This window comes from Tinamus guttatus, unplaced genomic scaffold (genome assembly GCF_059628265.1).
Source record: "Tinamus guttatus ecotype Peru unplaced genomic scaffold, ASM5962826v1 Tinamus_guttatus_pri_ptg000083l, whole genome shotgun sequence".
NCBI lineage: Eukaryota > Metazoa > Chordata > Aves > Tinamiformes > Tinamidae > Tinamus > Tinamus guttatus.
The window spans coordinates 4325065-4342777 of NW_028288617.1; the positions used below are offsets into that span (position 1 = coordinate 4325065).

Consider the following 17713-nt stretch of genomic DNA (forward strand, 5'->3'; position numbering starts at 1 on the left):
AATGTACTACAGTTCTAATAAAGTTGTCTCCTTTTATCCATAATAAAAATGAGATGATCTAAATGCAAAATACTTGAATAATGACACCAATTTTGGCCTGAAATTGAAAAGGAGTAAGGAAATTAAAAGTATTCTGATGTTCTTCTGCAACTTCTTTCTTTATCACAAGAGAGATAGGATGTAAAATGTAATCAATTTTCCAGACTCTCCTTGCTTCTTTGTAAGTGATTGTAGTGATTGTAGAAGTGTAATTGTAATTCTGTACACCAATTAATTGCAATTAATTGTAATATAAATAATAATATAATATAAATAATAATATAAATAATATAAGTGTATATAAGTACCTCAAGGGAGGCAGTGAAGAGGATGGTGCTGGCCTCTTTTCAGTGGTGGCCACTGATAGAACTAGAGGAAACAGCCAGAAACTAAAGCATCAAAAGTTCCACAAGAACTTAAGGAAAAAATTCTTAACAGTGAGGGTGACAGAACACTGGAACAGGTTGCCAAGAGAGGTTGTGGAGTCTCCTTCTCTGGAGATCTTCAAAACCCATTTGGACACAGTCCTGTGCCACGTGCTCTAGGTGACCCTGTGTGTGCAGGGGGGTTGGACTAGATGACCTCTAGAGGTCCCTTCCAACCTTAAGCATTCTGTGTAATTCTGTACACCAATGCACGCAGCATGGGGAATAAACAGGAGGAACTGGAGATCTGTGTGTGGTCCCGGCATCATGATCTCATTGGAATTGCAGAGACATGGTGGAATAACTCACATGACTGGAGTGCTGTCATGACAAGCTATGTGCTTTTTAGGAAGGACAGGCTGGGAAGGCGAGATGGTCGAGTTGCTCTTTATGTGAGAGAGGAACTGGAATGCATAGAGCTCAACCTGGGGGTGGATGATGAGCAAGTTGAGTCCTTGTGGGTAAGGACTAGAGGGCAGATTCATGTGGGAGGCACTGTGGGAGGCATTTGCTACAGGCCACCTGATCAGGATGAGGAAGTTGATGAGGCCTTCTACAGACAGCTGGAAGTAGCCTCACAGTCACAGGCCCTGTTTTTCATGGGAGACTTCAACCACCCTGACATCAACTGGAAAGACAACACACCCAGGCACAAACAGTCCTGGAGGTTTCTGCAGTGTGTTGATGATAACTTTTTAACACAGATTGTGGAGGAGCCAAAAAGGAGAGGTGGGCTACTGGACCTCCTATTAACAAATAGAGAGGGACTTGTTGGAGATGTGAAGGTGGAGGGTAGCCTCGGTTGCAGTGACCATGAGCTGGTTGAGTTTAGGATCCAACGAGGAGGAGGCAGGGCTGTAAGTAGCCTTGCAACCATGGACTTCAGGAGGGCCAACTTTGGTCTCTTCAGAGACCTCCTCGGAAGAATCCCATGGGCTAGGCCTCTAGAAGGAAGGGGTGCCCAAGAGAACTGGTTAGTATTCAAGCAGCACTTCCTCTGTGGTCAGGAGCAGTGCATCCCTTTGAGTAAGAAATTGGGTAGAGGAAGCAGGAGGCCTGCGTGGATGAGCAAGGAACTGCTGGCAAAACTCAAACAGAAAAAGGCGTTATACAGAAAGTGGAAAAAAGGACAGGCTCCTTGGGAGGAGCATAGGAATACTGTCAGGGACTAGAGAGATGCAACAAGGAAAGCTAAGGCACAGTTGGAATTAAATCTGGAAAGGGATGCTAAAAAAAAAAAGCAAGAAGAGTTTTTTCAAATATACCAATGCCAAAAGAAAGATCAGGGAAAACAAGGGTCTGCTGGTGAACAGGGTGGGCGCCCTGGTTACGAAAGACGCAGAAAAAGCAGAGTTACTGAATGCCGCCTTTGCTTCAGTGTTTACCATGGAATCCCAGGCCCTAGAAACAAGAGAAGGTGCCTAGAGAGAGGAAGACTTGCCCTGGGTAGAGGAAGATTGGGTCAGAGAGCATTTGGTGAAACTTGACATCCACAAATCCGTGGGCCCTGATGGGATGCACCCCAGAGTGCTGCAGGAGCTGGCGGATGTTATTGCTAAGCCTCTCCCCATCGTCTTTGAAAGGTCCTGGAGGGGACCAGAGGACTGGAAGAAAGCCAATGTCACACCAGTCTTCAAAAATGGCAAGAAGGAGGACCCAGGAAACTACAGGCCAGTGAGCCTCACCTCCATTCCTTGAAATGTCATGGAACAACTCATCCTGGCTGTTGTCTCTAAAGATGCAGAGGATAAGAAGGTGCTCAGCAGTCATCAACATGGATTCACCAAGGGGAAATCATGTTTGACTAACCTGATAGACTTCTATGATGGAATGACAAGCTGGATAGATGAGGAGAGAGTGGTGGATGTCATCTATCTGGATTTCAGTAAGGCATTTGACACTGTCCCTCACAGCATCCTCCTGGGCAAACTCCAGCAGTATGGGTTAGATGAGTGGACCATGAGGTGGATTAGGAACTGGCTGGAGGGCAGAGCTAAGAGGATGGTGATCAGTGGTGCAGAATCTAGTTGGAGACCTGTGGTTAGTGATGTCTCTCACGGGTCAGTCCTCGGTCCAGTCCTGTTCAATTTATTCATCAATGACTTGGATGAAGGCACAGAGCGCTCCCTCAGCAAGTTTGCTGTTGATGCGAAACTGGGAGGAGTAGCCAATACCCCAGAGGGCTGCGCTGCCATCCAGGAGGACATGGACAGACTGGACAACTGGGCACTGAAAAACCTCATGCAATTCAATAAGGGCAAGTGCAAGGTCCTGCACCGGGGGAGGAATAACCACAGACACCAGTACAGGCTGGGGACCGACCTTCTGGAGAGCAGCTCTGCAGAGAAGGGCCTGGGCGTCATGGCGGACGAGAAGTTGACCATGAGGCAGCAGTGTGCCCTCATGGCCAAGAAGGCCAATGAGATCCTGGGGTGCATTAAGAAGAGCATCTCCAGCAGGTTGAGGGAGGTGATCTTGCCCCCTGTCTACTCACACAGTGAGTAGAGGCCTGGTGAGGCCGCATCTGGAGTATTGTGTCCAGTTCTGGGCCCCACAGTACAAGAGGGATGTGGAGCTGCTGGAGAGAGTCCAGCGCAGGGCTACAAGGATGATCAGGGGCCTGGAACGTCTGCCCTATGAGTAGAGGCTGAGAGAGCTGGGCCTCTTCAGTCTGAAGAATAGAAGACTGAGAGGGGATCTAATCAGTGTATACAAATACCTCAAGGCAGGGAGTGAGGAGGATGGAGCCAGCCTCTTTTCAGTGATGGTCACCGACAGAACTGGAGGTAATGGCCACAAACTGAAGCACCAAAAGTTCCACAGGAACTTAAGGAAAAATTTCTTGACAGTGATGGTGACGGAGCACTGGAACAGGTTGCCAAGAGATGTTGTGGAATCTCCTTCTCTGGAGATCTTCAAGGCCTGCTTGGACACAATCCTGTGCCACATGCTCTAGGTGACCCTGTGTGTGCAGGGGAGTTGGACTAGATGATCTCTAAAGGTCCCTTCCAACCGTAAGAATTCTATGATTGTTGAAGGGTGAGATAAGTGGGCTACAAGTGTGTAAGAATATTTCTAAAACATGCAATAGGATATTGTGAGATATTTAAAATATCAGTTATTGAATGAATATCGGAAAGCCAAAGCCAGATATCCTCTACTAGTATGGCACTGTGCTTCAGCCAGTTAACCTTATCAGAGGCAATGGGTATTATCTTGGGCACAGCCATGTTGTGCAGTTCTGCTTGCTCTGGTTTTGCTGTGCACTTTATGTATATTCGAACTGGCAGTCTATCCTGCCATCAGTGGGATGCAGACATCATTAAAGCAATCTTGAATGCATGAGCACGGTGTCAAACAGACAGGCTGTCTCTCACCCTTAAACCCTACAATGCTCTTCAACCACCATGCCTGTATCTGACTGCTGAGCCCCCTGTGTTTTTTTGCTTTTTTGTATTGCTTGTTTATTTTGTTTATTGTTTGTTTATATTTTGTTTATTGTTTTTTGATAGCAGAACAATCATGAGCAGAGCTGAGCATGGTATGCAAAAATAATACACCAAGAAAATTCTATTTGAGAAGTATGTTGAACAGGTTATTTGACAAATAATATACTTGTGAATTGTTTGCTAGTCTCTAATAGGCACTATTACATGTTCCAGCATGGCTGTACTTTCTTTAGCAAACTACAAATAACTTTGCCAGGACATTTTTTTTAAACATTGGATTTTTAAACATTGGATCCAGTAATGGGATCACAGATTAGGCACGTTACTATCCATTTACTATATACAAGAACTGATATCCTCTTTTATTCATTTTGGTATTTTTCTGCAAATGTACATCTCATCAAGATTTACTTTGTCACAATTATCACAACAGCATGTGGTTATCGGAGAAGTCATATCAAATTTTATATTTTTTTCTTGCAGACTACAGAACAAAATGCTTAGCAGAACTCTTTAAACTTAAATGTGTATCACGCACAGAGTCAACCCTTCTTTGTGTGTCAGAAGGCAGATATAGCCTCTGTTTAAGTGCATTAAGGATTGTGTCTGAAAAAAAAAAACAATTGGAAGACTGTAATATTTATGTTGTGCTGGTGCTAATGTGATACTTTGTTTAAATTCTGATTTGGTATTTGGCCAATAGAGAACGCTGCACAAAATGCCTAATTTGTCCCTAGAGTGTAGGGGTCCCAGCAGTGCAGAGTGTCCCAGCAGACACTGAACAGTCTCTTGAAATAAATTGACTCTATGAAAGAAATATTCAATTATCTATGGGTACTATCATTTCTCAAGTTTAAAGATATACTTTCCATCCTTACTCCTCCATGAAAAAATTCTGAACAAGCATAATTTGGTCTTTGCAGGAAAAGTTAAAAAAGTGGTCTATCACCTTTTTGATCTTAATTTTGAATATTTTATAATAATGACCAATGACCAACCAACCAACCAATGACCATTATAGAATGATCTCTCGGGGCACCTGAGGTCATCCACTGTGATTTCTTTTCTAGCTCTGTCTGCTATGGATGCTATATGGAAAATTTTTATTTATTTATTTATTGATGATTCTATGTTTTACTTCAGGAAACAATAGCATTCAAGAAGCAGCAGACGCTTCTGATTGTTTCACAAAATGTTACACTACCTCTTGTTATACTGATGCTTTCTTGGAGTCGGTAAATTCTGAAAAGAAGGCTGATAAAGAGATTAAAAGAAGCTGAGAAACATCATTTATGTACAGCACCCATTTAACAGTATATTTTGTACATAAGGTGCAGGACCTGTTAAAGATTTATTTCCTCTGTACATTGTTTCACTGCCTAATGACTGTGGGTGACAGAAGTTCCTCTCAGTCAAAGAACAAACAGGATTTTCAGGATACTTAATAATAAAAAAAGAGTAGCACCTGATTTATTTTAATTTAGCCACTCTGCCTCTGTAGCACATACAGCAGTAAAAAGGTATTATTATTTCTTGTAGTTTTCATGGCAACAGACCATAAAAATGACCTTTTAGACAAAAAAAATATATAATATAATATAATGTAATACAATAGAATAATATCTTTTGATATTTCTCAGAGTAGGGGTTACTGAAATACCAAATCTGCTCTCAGTGTCCCTGTCCCCCTGGGCTTCCCCACCCCAGCTCACATTCCATCTCAGTCCAACCTAGGTCCATCAGTTGCTGCCCCGTGCTAGTGCTAGAGCCACCTCCAGCTACAACATGGCCCAGCTCCAGCATGTCCATGGGAACCCCTGGTCCCCACCCTGAAGTGCTCCTATGAAAGCTTAAAACTGTTGGGAAACTTATCTGTGCAAACTTGTAACTTTGTCCTCTAAAATACCTGTGTTATTAGAAGATTCATTGCTCAAGGAGACATCTGAGGACATTTTCAGGCTACTTTTGCACCATTCAGGCATCTCTAAACAGGATTTATGCAAGTGTCATTTAGATGTATTGCTGCATTTCAGCAGGCATTTTCAGTTCTTTCATATAATCTGAAAGGGAATTAAAATATTTCTTTGTATCTCAGTGAATTGCTTTATGCCTCCAGGTCACAGCAGTAATCCCCTGCCAGATTATGATGCACTAATTATTCTGCTTTGGAGACTGTGTTTACCATTGGATAATGGTGCTCCAGGCAGAAAAGACCTTGAAATAGCCTACTCAGCTCAGTTTTTAGATTAGATATATTGTAACCATTGCTTCTAATGGCAATCATTGAAAAATGATTCTGAAGGAGCAACGTGGTGGTCAAAAATTATGCTGGAGGGGTGGCATGTAGGTCCTAATGCATTGAACAACTGTCATGGGGGCTTTGCTCTGTTATTTGATTTGTGCTAGGGATGAGTTTACAAGTATTTATGCTTGAGGCACAAAGGCAGCGCTGAAAGCAAGAGGAAGAAGGTTTTGAGGTGTTGGGGGGATGGGAAGTGGCCACAGTGGGCCTGTTTTTTGTTTTTCAGTGAATCTATAGACTGCAAAAATAATAGATCAGAAGTAAGGCAAGTGAGCCATAAATCTGATAAACAGAAGTAGTCTTTTTCCAGTCGAACAATCTCTTTCAATTTCAACTTCCTTTCAGTCACAGCTATAAAAGCTAAAATGCATCACTACGAAACATGAATTCAAGATAAGGGAGTGAGTGAAGAAGGAAAGCATTCCAAGGTGGGATAACAGTGGGAAATTTGCCTCTGAGTGGGCAATCTGGCTGAAAAAATAACAAAATATCTTCTTCCTCCCTGTCTGTGAAAGCAACTACTTTTTTCAAGCGGAAGATAAATATTGTGCTGATAATAGTAAATATATAATTAGTAGTAAAGGCTGAAGATAAGCTTTTTATGTTTCATCTTAGCTCATGGTCCTGTCGTTAATATAATCATGGTGTTGATTTCTGTTATTATTCTAAAATATCTAAATAATTCAGAAAGTGGGGAAATATATTCAAGGTTTCTTCCCATTCAGAAAATGAGACATAAGTGAAGTATCACTAATAAAGGCATGATATTAATGCTATAATCTTAAAAAAAAATTCATTCAACTCCTTAAAATTGATTTAATAATTAGCAATTGTAAATGCAACTGCTTTGGGAAATTATTGAAGCAAGACTTTGCTCTCTGTTACTAACACTGTAATGTCTAAAATTTGAAAACAAATATATTTTATGTTTAATAGAAGTTACTAATCTCTACCAGTCTTATATGCACAGATATTTACCAGATCATGTTCGCACATTGTCACTCTTTACATGCTAAAGTCAGGCTTTCTTTTTTTTTTTCTCTTATGTTAGTTTATCCATTTAGAATTGGTCCTTGCATTATGTGTATTAGGGACATGCATATTTTGAACAGTACCCACTATTTTTTTTTCAAAATAGAAATGCTGTAAATTTTATGTGCTACCATCATCTACATCATCTGATGACAACATATCAATTCCTTCCTTGCAGTTTACTATTTCTGCAGACTCCCTCTTCATATTCAAAGTTTTAGGCAAAACCATGTTCAATAGTCTTGTCATTTCACAATTTAATTGCAATTGGTAAATTCTAGGTAGCAATTTAATCAAAACAATACATTTATGTGGGCAATTTGCAAATTACCATAATTCATAGTTCTTACGCTGTTATTCTTTCTCTTTTTCTTTTATGTTTGTGTTCACTGTTCTGTTGTCTGTGTGAATTACATATTTAGTTGTAAAAAATAATCCTAATTGTCTTTGGCCCATGTTATGCCCTCAGAGATGGTCTACTGAAGCATGTAATTTCAGTGTGAGCTTATGACAGGGCAGAGTGCTAAATCCCATTCTATACACAGAAAAAGTATTAGTGATATATGACTAGAAACAACCTTTATCATTTGAAATAATTCATTGCAAAATATTTTAATGGTAATCTTAATTAGTCTTAAGGAGATATTAGCTTTTGATCTGTAAACAAAATTAAAAGGATTCTGTTTTTTTATGTTGTCAGTGGAAAGATTTTTTTTTTTACAAATCAATATAGATTTTTAGAAGCATTTAAGTCTCAAAATTGAAACATCAAACTGCCAAGTAAAATTTAAAAAATATAGATTTTTTTGTTTAAGTAGACAACAAGTTCACTCAAAGGAAAAGGTTTCTCATCCACCCCTTTGGTTTGTATAAACTCACATACTTGATTATGATCTTCATTTTTCTCTCCTTCTCTCAAATGAGTTGGAGATCTTGCCCTCTTATATGTATTTGAGAATATCCTGTATATGTACTCTAATTAGAGAAAGCAATTCAGATGCAAAACTGACAGATCCTTGGTCTTTCCTTACATAGCCTTCACACACGCACAATTAAGTGTGTCTGTTCAAGGATCATTATCACACTTGTAAAGACAGGGCTTAGAAAGTAATGTGTTTGATTAAATAATCAGAAAAGAGTACTTGGTATAAAAATAAAATATCTCCATCTTAAGGCAAAACAAATCTCTATGATCCTCTTTAAGAAGAATTTTAAATTATCAGCTGATAATCACCGCTCAAATTGAGATAACGATTGATCCAATATAATGACCTCTGCAGGCTAATGTAGAATGTCAGTTGGAAGGATCAGGCTATTTAGGAAGGAGAAATTGTCTATTAAGATACATGTATAAGATCATTAGCAGTGAAGTAAAATAAAAATCAGATAAAACACTACTTAGAGAGATTTTTGGTGTATCTATGCATTTTTAACATTTGTGTGGAAATTTAAAAAATATATTGCCCTGTCATTTGTAAATTACTTGCCAAGCTGTACTTTTACAGCCAGCACTCTGAAACATGGGAATATTAAAGTATGTGATTACAATCAAAGTACATGGAAAATGTAAATATTGGTTTAGGACTATTTTGAGACTTTCTGGTCTGGTATCATGCAGCAAAAGGGATTATCTCTCTCTTGTTGTTACTTAGTTTGAGTTAATTAGCTTAATCTAAATTAGAGTTCTGGAATAGGTCCCCGAAAGTTTACTTTATCTGTTTGGTACCTAATTCAGCCCCTTTACCGCTTTATGCCCCCATTGCTGATTTTGTCTGATTGTTGAAAGAAACAGCTCAAAAGGGTAGAAAAGGACCAAGTGAACTTCCAGAGTTTTGGAACTTCCAGAGGAAGTGATTTAAAAAGAACACTTCTGATGGGTAATTAGAACTGAATTCTTGTAGCCATAATTTTCATCCAGAACAATTCACACAGGAGAAAACCCTGATCTGACTGTATTTTACTCATAGAATCAAAACAGGCAGTTACAAGTGTCTATGAAAGACATAGATGAAGACATGAGAGGGAAAAAAAATCCATGCTTAAACTACTTTCACTGAAATTATATCAAAAAAGTCATTAATGTCCAGTTCACTGGTATGCCCTTTAGACTAGGTGACAGTCTAGATTTTGGCTTTTGAGTGGCCACAATTACTAGACAAAGCAGGTTTGGATTCCTCCATTAAATATCTCTTTAAGGGAAGATCCTTCAAAGATACTCCATTAAAAAGCACCCTCAGGAGAACATCTCTGAGCACATCATTGATCTTCCGGTTCACTGATTGTCCTTGCCTGTGCACTGACTGGTTCTGATGACTGACTTTCTCTTTGAAGACTTCTATCATTTCACATGGATTCAGCCCTGCACTATTTTCTTTACTCAGGGGACATCTTACTTCCCTGTAGATGTAAATTTTCTTCATTAGGTGTTGGAGTTATCTGTTATTTACTGAATAGTAAATAACTTCACACCAATGAGGGATAAAACTCTTCCCATCTCCATGCTGAGTCATTGCTATGCCTCTGCTGGAATGTTTTCTTCTCTCCGTCAATGCTGTCAGTCTGAACATTAAATGTATACATCACACCCACTTCTGAATAGGGTGCATGTGAGTAAACATTGTCTGTTGACTGAGGCCAGGCACAAACATAATTAATTATTTCGGGATGACAATGTCTTTGAAGTGTCAGATTCTTTTTCTTAAACATACCACACAGAAAGATACATAACCTTGCTTCCTGGAGAAATATCAGGATACCAAAGGGATGTGAGTACAAGCATTTGGTATGAAAATTCAAGAAGAGAAAGAGGAAGAACAACCTTGTCAGGACTAAATCCTATTAGATGTTTCTCTGAAACCCCCCAGGGTCTACTAAAGGAACTAAGCCAACTGTTAGTCATGTCAGAGGTACATGACAACAACATAAGCATGGCCACCTGGTGTTGGTCCCTCATGCTTTTTTCTTATTTTTATCCCTCCCCACTTGCATTTGTGTCTGTTTTTGGGCTGATTTACCACGTGCTGTTCTCAGTTTTATGTATATTAACTAACTTTTTTTTTTTCTTTTTTGAGGGTGGGAAAGTCAGTATGGCCACATATTTTTTCCTGTTTGTTTTTTAATAGCCATATTAGCTTATTTGCAGTTGGTTTGTTCACACTTTCTTGTTCACAATATTTTCCTGTGTGGTTTTTATTTCTTGGTTTAGATTTTTTGCTTTGATATACCCCAAATCAACATGTGTTATGCAGTCTTTTACCTCATAAGGAACCAATGGACCTATACTTTTTTTTTTTTTTTAAACACATATGCTATAGATGTGGGGGAAGGTGTCTGTGCCTGGGAACAAAATAAAGCACAGAAACATAAGAATCTTCACAGGCCTAGGTCTGAAGGGAGACTGACATGTGAAAGGAACAACATATAATAACGATTTCTTTTGTCAGTTGTGTGACTCTTGGTCTTCGCAGGTAGCCTGATGAAAACCAAGTGGATTATTGTCATTTTTTTACACAGGTTGTTTAAAGTAGTAGCATCCAACTGAGAAAGTCTCCCAGCCAACCAGTAGTAGTTTGTTTTGATGCTGTAAGCGCTCAAGGTCTAATTGAGAGTGTTTGTGATCGTTGGTTGTACATAATCTCTTGCCTGGTGAGGATCAGGGTGGTTATACTGTACCATCTATGAAGAAGAACAGTCAGAATTCACAGGCTTTTAGAGAAGAAGGTACCAGACTTCCTATGTTAGAAGACAATTGAGCTGTAGAAAACATGGTCATTGTGAGCTTCTCTGAAGTGATTAGTTATGACATCCATACATCTCTAAAGAAACCAGTTATAGGAGCATTAACTTTCTTTACTACTTGATGCTACTTGACCTTGCAAATCAGCTGTGTGAAAAGCAGATGGATGGTAAGCTGAATGTGTGCCAGATAGTCCTACAGCTGTAGGCACAGAGAGTCATCAGGAGAAAACAAGTTGAACGGGCCTTCTTGTATTGGCCCCAGAACCAGAATCTGTTCTCTGGAGTAGGTTGTTAAGATGTAGTAACTATGTGCATGGTTATCAATTGCTGCTCTATTCCCTGGGCCTGCATGTTTCTCAGTATAAGTCAGACCTCTCTTCTCTCTCCCTACCTTGCAATTAGAAAGTCCAGTACTACTGGGCATTCTTGGGGACATCAAGCAATCCTCTGTCAAATCTGATATTCACAGTGATTTTCTTTTATTATGTGAAACATGGGTGGCTTTCAATATGTGTAGAAAGAAAATAAAATCAGGTTGCAAACAAATGCTCTGACCGTTATTAGACTTCTGCCAAAGATCATAATAGGAAGTGATTTTTTTACTGAATAACTCTTAAATCTGATTTACATATTAACACAGTAGGCAGCCTGTCTTTGACCAAACTCTAGTGACTCTCTTATTGAAAGACATTTTTGTCTGCAGAGAATAGAGAGCTAGATGAATTCATGGCTGATCAGCCTCATTCTCCAGGACACTACTCTCACTGGCATTTTTTACTGTCCAGGATGTTTTGATGAAATTATTTCCTCCTTCAATTGCCTGTGATTTGATTATACCTGTCAATGTAGCCAGTGATTGCTGTGCTTATATGAAAGGATTGTAGTAAAACCTGGAGTTTATGATTTCCATTTGTCTCGTCAGTCTGTCACTTCACAGATGCGAAACAACTCTCAACTACTTTATGGTCCAAGCCAAAGTGAACAGTGCTTTATGGAAAATTTATGACTTTTTAGGTCCATATTGTTCAGTTTTGCAGTCACATTGTAGCTTCAACAAATTGCATTTTTGTTAATGGGAATTAGAAATATAATTCTGAAAAATTTAGGATAATAATTGCTGAACAAACTTAATGCAGTCTTACCAGCGTCACAAAATGGCCATGTTCATGACACTCTTGGAAGAATTTCCATTTTTCTAAACTCATCTATTGTTGATCTCTTCTTATACCTTATTTGTCTGGTTTCATTATTAACAACTTAAGTGCTGCAGTCCTCCCATTTTTAGCCTCACAGACTGATTAGCCATCCAGTCAGATACTTGGAGATGAATGAAGTTGTTAAAAGTAGACTGGCATAAAAGAGTACTGTAACAGGTTCCAAGGTCAACTATAGGGTGGATAAAACAATTCTAAGTGTTTGTTTTCTGCTTCTCATACTCATATACATCCTTCTCCAAACTAATGTAAAATTACAATATAGATCTTTTTGAACAGCCTTTTTAAACAAATTGAATTCCTTAGGTAGAAGGGACAAATATGGCACAAGAAGTGTTAGCAACAGCAGCAGAACAGCTCCTCTGGTGAGACTGAATTTTCTGATAAATAGTGACTGTTGTATGTAAGACAATCATAGCAGAGTTTGCATCTTTTCTACCTCATTCTTAGAAATGCACACTTTCAGTCCTGAACCCACCAAGCATAACAGAACATTAAACAAGATATCTTACAGAAAGTACTAAAATTAAAAATTTAAATACATATAAATTGATTTGCAAAACATTTTGGTCATTTAGAAGAAGTTGTATCAGAGGGCAAAAAAGGGTAGCTGCACAGAAAATACAGTATGTTTTCAGATTCATAGGAATTATAATGCAAGGATGGTATTTTGTTAACAATACTTTTATACGTACGTTTTCATACTGTGACTGTTACAATTTATTTCAGAATTTACTCATAAAGCTACAGAATATGAATTCAAAGTAAGAACATAGACCAGGTTGAGGTCTTTTTTATTAATAATAATGTACATATTTGTACATATTTATGGTTTTGAATGAACAGTCATTTTTCCTATCTCTTTTTAACTGCTAAAAAAAAAGGTTTATGCTAACCAAGAAAGTGATATAGTTGTTTATCCGCTGACTCCTTTTTAAGCGTGAGGGTTATATTAACTTATTATCTGTCTGCTCATATTCCCCAACATGTTTATTATTGTGTTATCTAAAAGTTTAGCCTACTTCCTCTAAGACAGAAATGACCACAAGCTGCTGGTTCATAGTGTATACACTTGCCAGTCAGAGCTATAACAGAATTACTGTTCTTAATTACATACATACTTTTCAGTGCTCCCAACAAGTGTAAAAATTAAAACAAATCATTTATGAAAACCATATGCAAAGCACCAGCCCTTTCTGAATCACTAAAACATGTAGGGTCCTGTCCTAAGGAATTTTCCACTGCAGAACCAAATTTTGTTTCAAGCTATGTACAACTCTTATTAGCTTCAGTGGGATTATTACAGTCTTCCCTAAGAGTAGTGGCAGGATCTTTACCTTAGTAAGGGATTATATAAGCAAAATTCTAGGATAAGGGAAAGCTTGGCAGACAAAATAGATTTTTTTTTTTACTATAATCTTTTTACTGTTTGACACACATCGACATGCTTTCCATGATGCTTGGCAGAAAAACACACAGAGGTTAATGAAGAGTAGGACAAATTATTTTTTCTTTTCTTTTTTTAAATTTTTTTAAAGCTCCTTGCTTTAAAATGCTAAAGGAAGGCATGTAAGAGAAATGACATTTTACTTTCTGTATGACATTAATTTGTCTAAACATATACATCTAATGTCACTTGAGACAATTTAGGGTTTCCTGTCTGGCTTCTAGCTGAACTGAAGTTCAGTTAGTTGTCATATCCCTTATATCTCATATTGTATCTATTAGGGTCATACAGAAGACAGACATCCTAGGGAAACAAGTTGGTACTAGGTATCTATGTTTACGCAACTGAATCCAACCTCTGCCTCCTGTTTGCCAGTCAGCCAGAAAAAGTATGAAGTCCTCATGCACTTTGGTTAATAGCACATTACTCTTACACTGAAATACATGTCTTCAGTTACTGAGACACACCAAAGAACAAAAAAATCTGGCACATTGTCATTGCAAAACAAAGAAAGTGGTAAACAGAATTTTCAAAAATATGTTTTATAATGATAGACAATAAACCATGTCAGATATCAGGATTTGAGATGTTAGAGCTGAACATTTACTCTCTTTTTAAAGCCAAGGTCAGCTACTTCTGTAGTGAAAGAAACCTCAAAACAGAAAAAAAAAAAAAAAAAAAAAAAAGACAAGTTATTGTAGACAGGCCATAATAGCATGTCTGGGCTTTTTAGCTGTTGTATCAGAAAGCAGTTTTTAATAGAAAACAGAATACAGCGACTCCTTGAACCATGGGCACAAAAGAGAGTGCTTGAGAAGGAAGTCTGCTTCTTCAAGTGATACATTAGATAATAGAATAGTTGCATTTGAATATAGAGGAACTTCAAATTCTTTTTAGGGGAAAGGGAAAATTTGCATATCTACAAATACAATTTGCTTTTATCCATGTGGCAGAAGGTCAATTTTGCCTTAGTGAAGAACTCATATTTCTGTAGTTCTGTATAATAAAACTGGAAAGATAAATAAAGATCACGGTATAAATATTAAATTTTTGTGAAGAGAAGTAATACTTGATCTCATACAGTGTTCAAGGCAAATTACATTTTTACCATTTGCAATGCTTAAACCCACATGGGCTTCTCTCCAGAACTGCTGGCAGGATTGGAATTGCCCTAGAATACACACCTTGAAGCTGAACTTAGAGTTGAACTCCATCATACAAAAATTGCTTTGAAATAAAAAAACTATAGGTTACTACAGGGAAAAGCAAAATAAAACCTTGTGTAAGTTTCTTTCCCTTGTATTGCTGCTTTGCAGCTATAACAAAGGACAAGTCTAATTTTCTTTTCTTTATGAAGTGTAACTTTGGACTTCAGTAAAGTTATGACTTCTTCACAGCAATCCAAACAAGAGAACAGACATCAACCTACAAATGAAATTCAATGGAAGAAAATTAAGTGTAAAATGTATTGCACGTGACCCATATGAAGTGTTTGGTGTTAAAATCGAGGACTCACTGCAGCTCAGAATAAACATTGCTATCAGCATTCAAATGAATTATCATGAATGCACTATCTATCTGCCTCTCTGTATATCTTCCAACTACATTAGAATTTGCTTTTAATCAGCTTATTTAAAGAAAATTCCTTAATATGTGCACTAGTTCCTTAAAGTCCTTGGTCAAAATTTAAAATAAACATCTCTCCAGAGTGAAAAAGAAAAGAAAGTTTACATAGGTTCTACTGAAGTTGATATTTTTATTTTTGATTTTCTTACAATGAGAAAATGACTCAACCTGTGCTGACTGAATGTTTTCAGAATGAGGACATCCACATATGGTCTCAAGTGACACAGTAACCACAAAAAGAGTCCCATATAAGATAATGCTATTTGAGTTCCATTTTATCTGTTTTCTTTGGATTTATGCAAGTAAAATGAGTATAGAATAAAACTGCCATAGACCATGTACTCTGGTTTGCCGAATGTATAATCCTACTTTTGGGGCATTTGTCAGCCCCAGAAGAGTCCCTGCAGAACTCCCCTTCACAGAGCAGACACTTTTTGGGGCTTGTGGTAGAAGAGGAGAGAATAAATAGATTAATTATTCTTGTAGTTTACGTTAGACAAGGAGAAAGCTCTGCTTGAACAAAATGTTGCAGAAAACAAATCTACTCCTGAAGTAAATTCCTTTGTGTACAAACTGTATCTCTACATGTAGTCACTTACATAAATTGCCAAAACATGATAAGCTAAGAAATCTGTCCTAGTACTCTAGGTTACGAAAGCTAAGTTAACGCAGATGCCTCAAGTTATCAAGCAGAATTCACCTAAACACTGTATCTTTAGTTACAGACATTTTATTTTCGTTTGTTCCCTGAGTTTTACAGCTTTGAGGGCCTTGATTTTATCAAGTATTTAGTAAAGGCGTGGAATCTTGAGTCCCATACGGGAACAAAGATGACAGGGTTAGTATGAAAACTGCTCAGGCTCCTCAGGAAAGGACTGTACATAACAAGCATGAAAAATAGCATTTTGCTTTTGCAGTTTCATCAAGAATCTCAATTAGAAAAAGCATAGGAAAAAATTCTGCTGTCCTTTCTACACTACAGTTCAAAGAAGAAAGATCAGTATGATGTAATATCATTCTCTTTCATAAATATTTTTTTAACAATAAGTGGGAAAGCAATTTTGTCAGGGTTACTCACTCTGATTCTGAGACCTACCATATCAGTGTAAGATATAAACATAAATAAATTATGTGTGTATATATATATATATATATGCACACACACACAGACACATATATATACATAAATAAAAAATACAGAATTGTCGATATTTGGATAGAATCTGGAAAAGATGTGGTGCAAGCTAAACCTCACTTCTGGAAGCACCTCTGTTTTGCATATTTTGGATTGCTTTTTTTTTTTTTTTTTTTTTTGTATATGAATATGTTTGGTTTTAGCACCATTTGTCCTTCACGACTTTGCCACAGAAGTTTCACTAGCCAGTAGTGTTGAGATGCACCTTCACATTTCCTCAAAAGCATCTCTCAGTACAGACTATTTCATGCAGTCAGCTTCCTGTTACATACACATATATAGGGAGTTTCAGATGTAGACTGAAGCTGTAGATGGGCTGGGGTGCTGTATCATAGTTGTTGTCCTGTTTGTTCATATCTGCTATTCCCAGCTGACTGATGTTGTGAGATGCTGCTAGATGACAAACATTAGGAGCAGAAACAACTTATAGTCTGTGGGATACATCAAACAATCATGCTAATATTTCACTCTGCTTAGTTTCTCTAGCACATACACACACACACACAAAAGGGAATGTTGCCATCCCTGTGGGGTTATTCTCACAAAGTAGACAAATAAAAATAAAACAAATACATTTATGCACTCTAATCTCTAGGTTTCACTATTTTGTTTCTTTTTAAATCTTCATGGTATGTTTTCGCCCAAGGCTAGCTGGAGGGCAAGACATTTAAGCTTAAGCAGACTTGCTTAAAATTTACCTCAGAGTGAGGAGCAGATCACTTCTTCTGAAATGATTTGAGTTTCTTGCACACAGATGTGACTCAAGGTCTTCAGTCTCCATTTAAACAGTCAGAATCAATTATCTTGGACCAAAAATTTGATTTTGGATCAAACATTTAATATTCTGTTCCTCTCCTGATGAATGAAAGCGACATTCAGACTGCAGAAGAAATCTGTGTATTTTCAATTTTTTTCAGGGAAGGTGTTTCATTTACTTTTGAAACATCAGCATGTTATTTCAGAGGAAGCAAAAGATTGAGAGTTACAACAATGTCTTAGTTATCAGCTTATTAAACCTTCCGGTTGGTGTATGACAGAAATATAGGACTAGCAACTTTGATTTCAATTTATTTGATTCATTGTAGCTCGTATTTTGGTAGTGGGCATTCAACAGCCACCTTCTTTCTTTACGTTTCATTTTTAAGAGAATAGACTTTGCTTTGAGGTGTTAAATTTGGCAGAAACTGGAGCTTTGTATCAATATTTTTTTTAAATACAGTTAGTTTGGTAAATGATCAGGGCTACA

The 17713-nt window shown here is 37.7% G+C and overlaps 1 pseudogene; it reads left to right on the forward strand.

Annotated features, from left to right (window-relative positions):
* Positions 1–790: 790 nt before the first annotated feature.
* LOC148595598 (uncharacterized) overlaps positions 791–17713 on the forward strand; it is a 74145-nt pseudogene continuing 57222 nt past the window's right edge.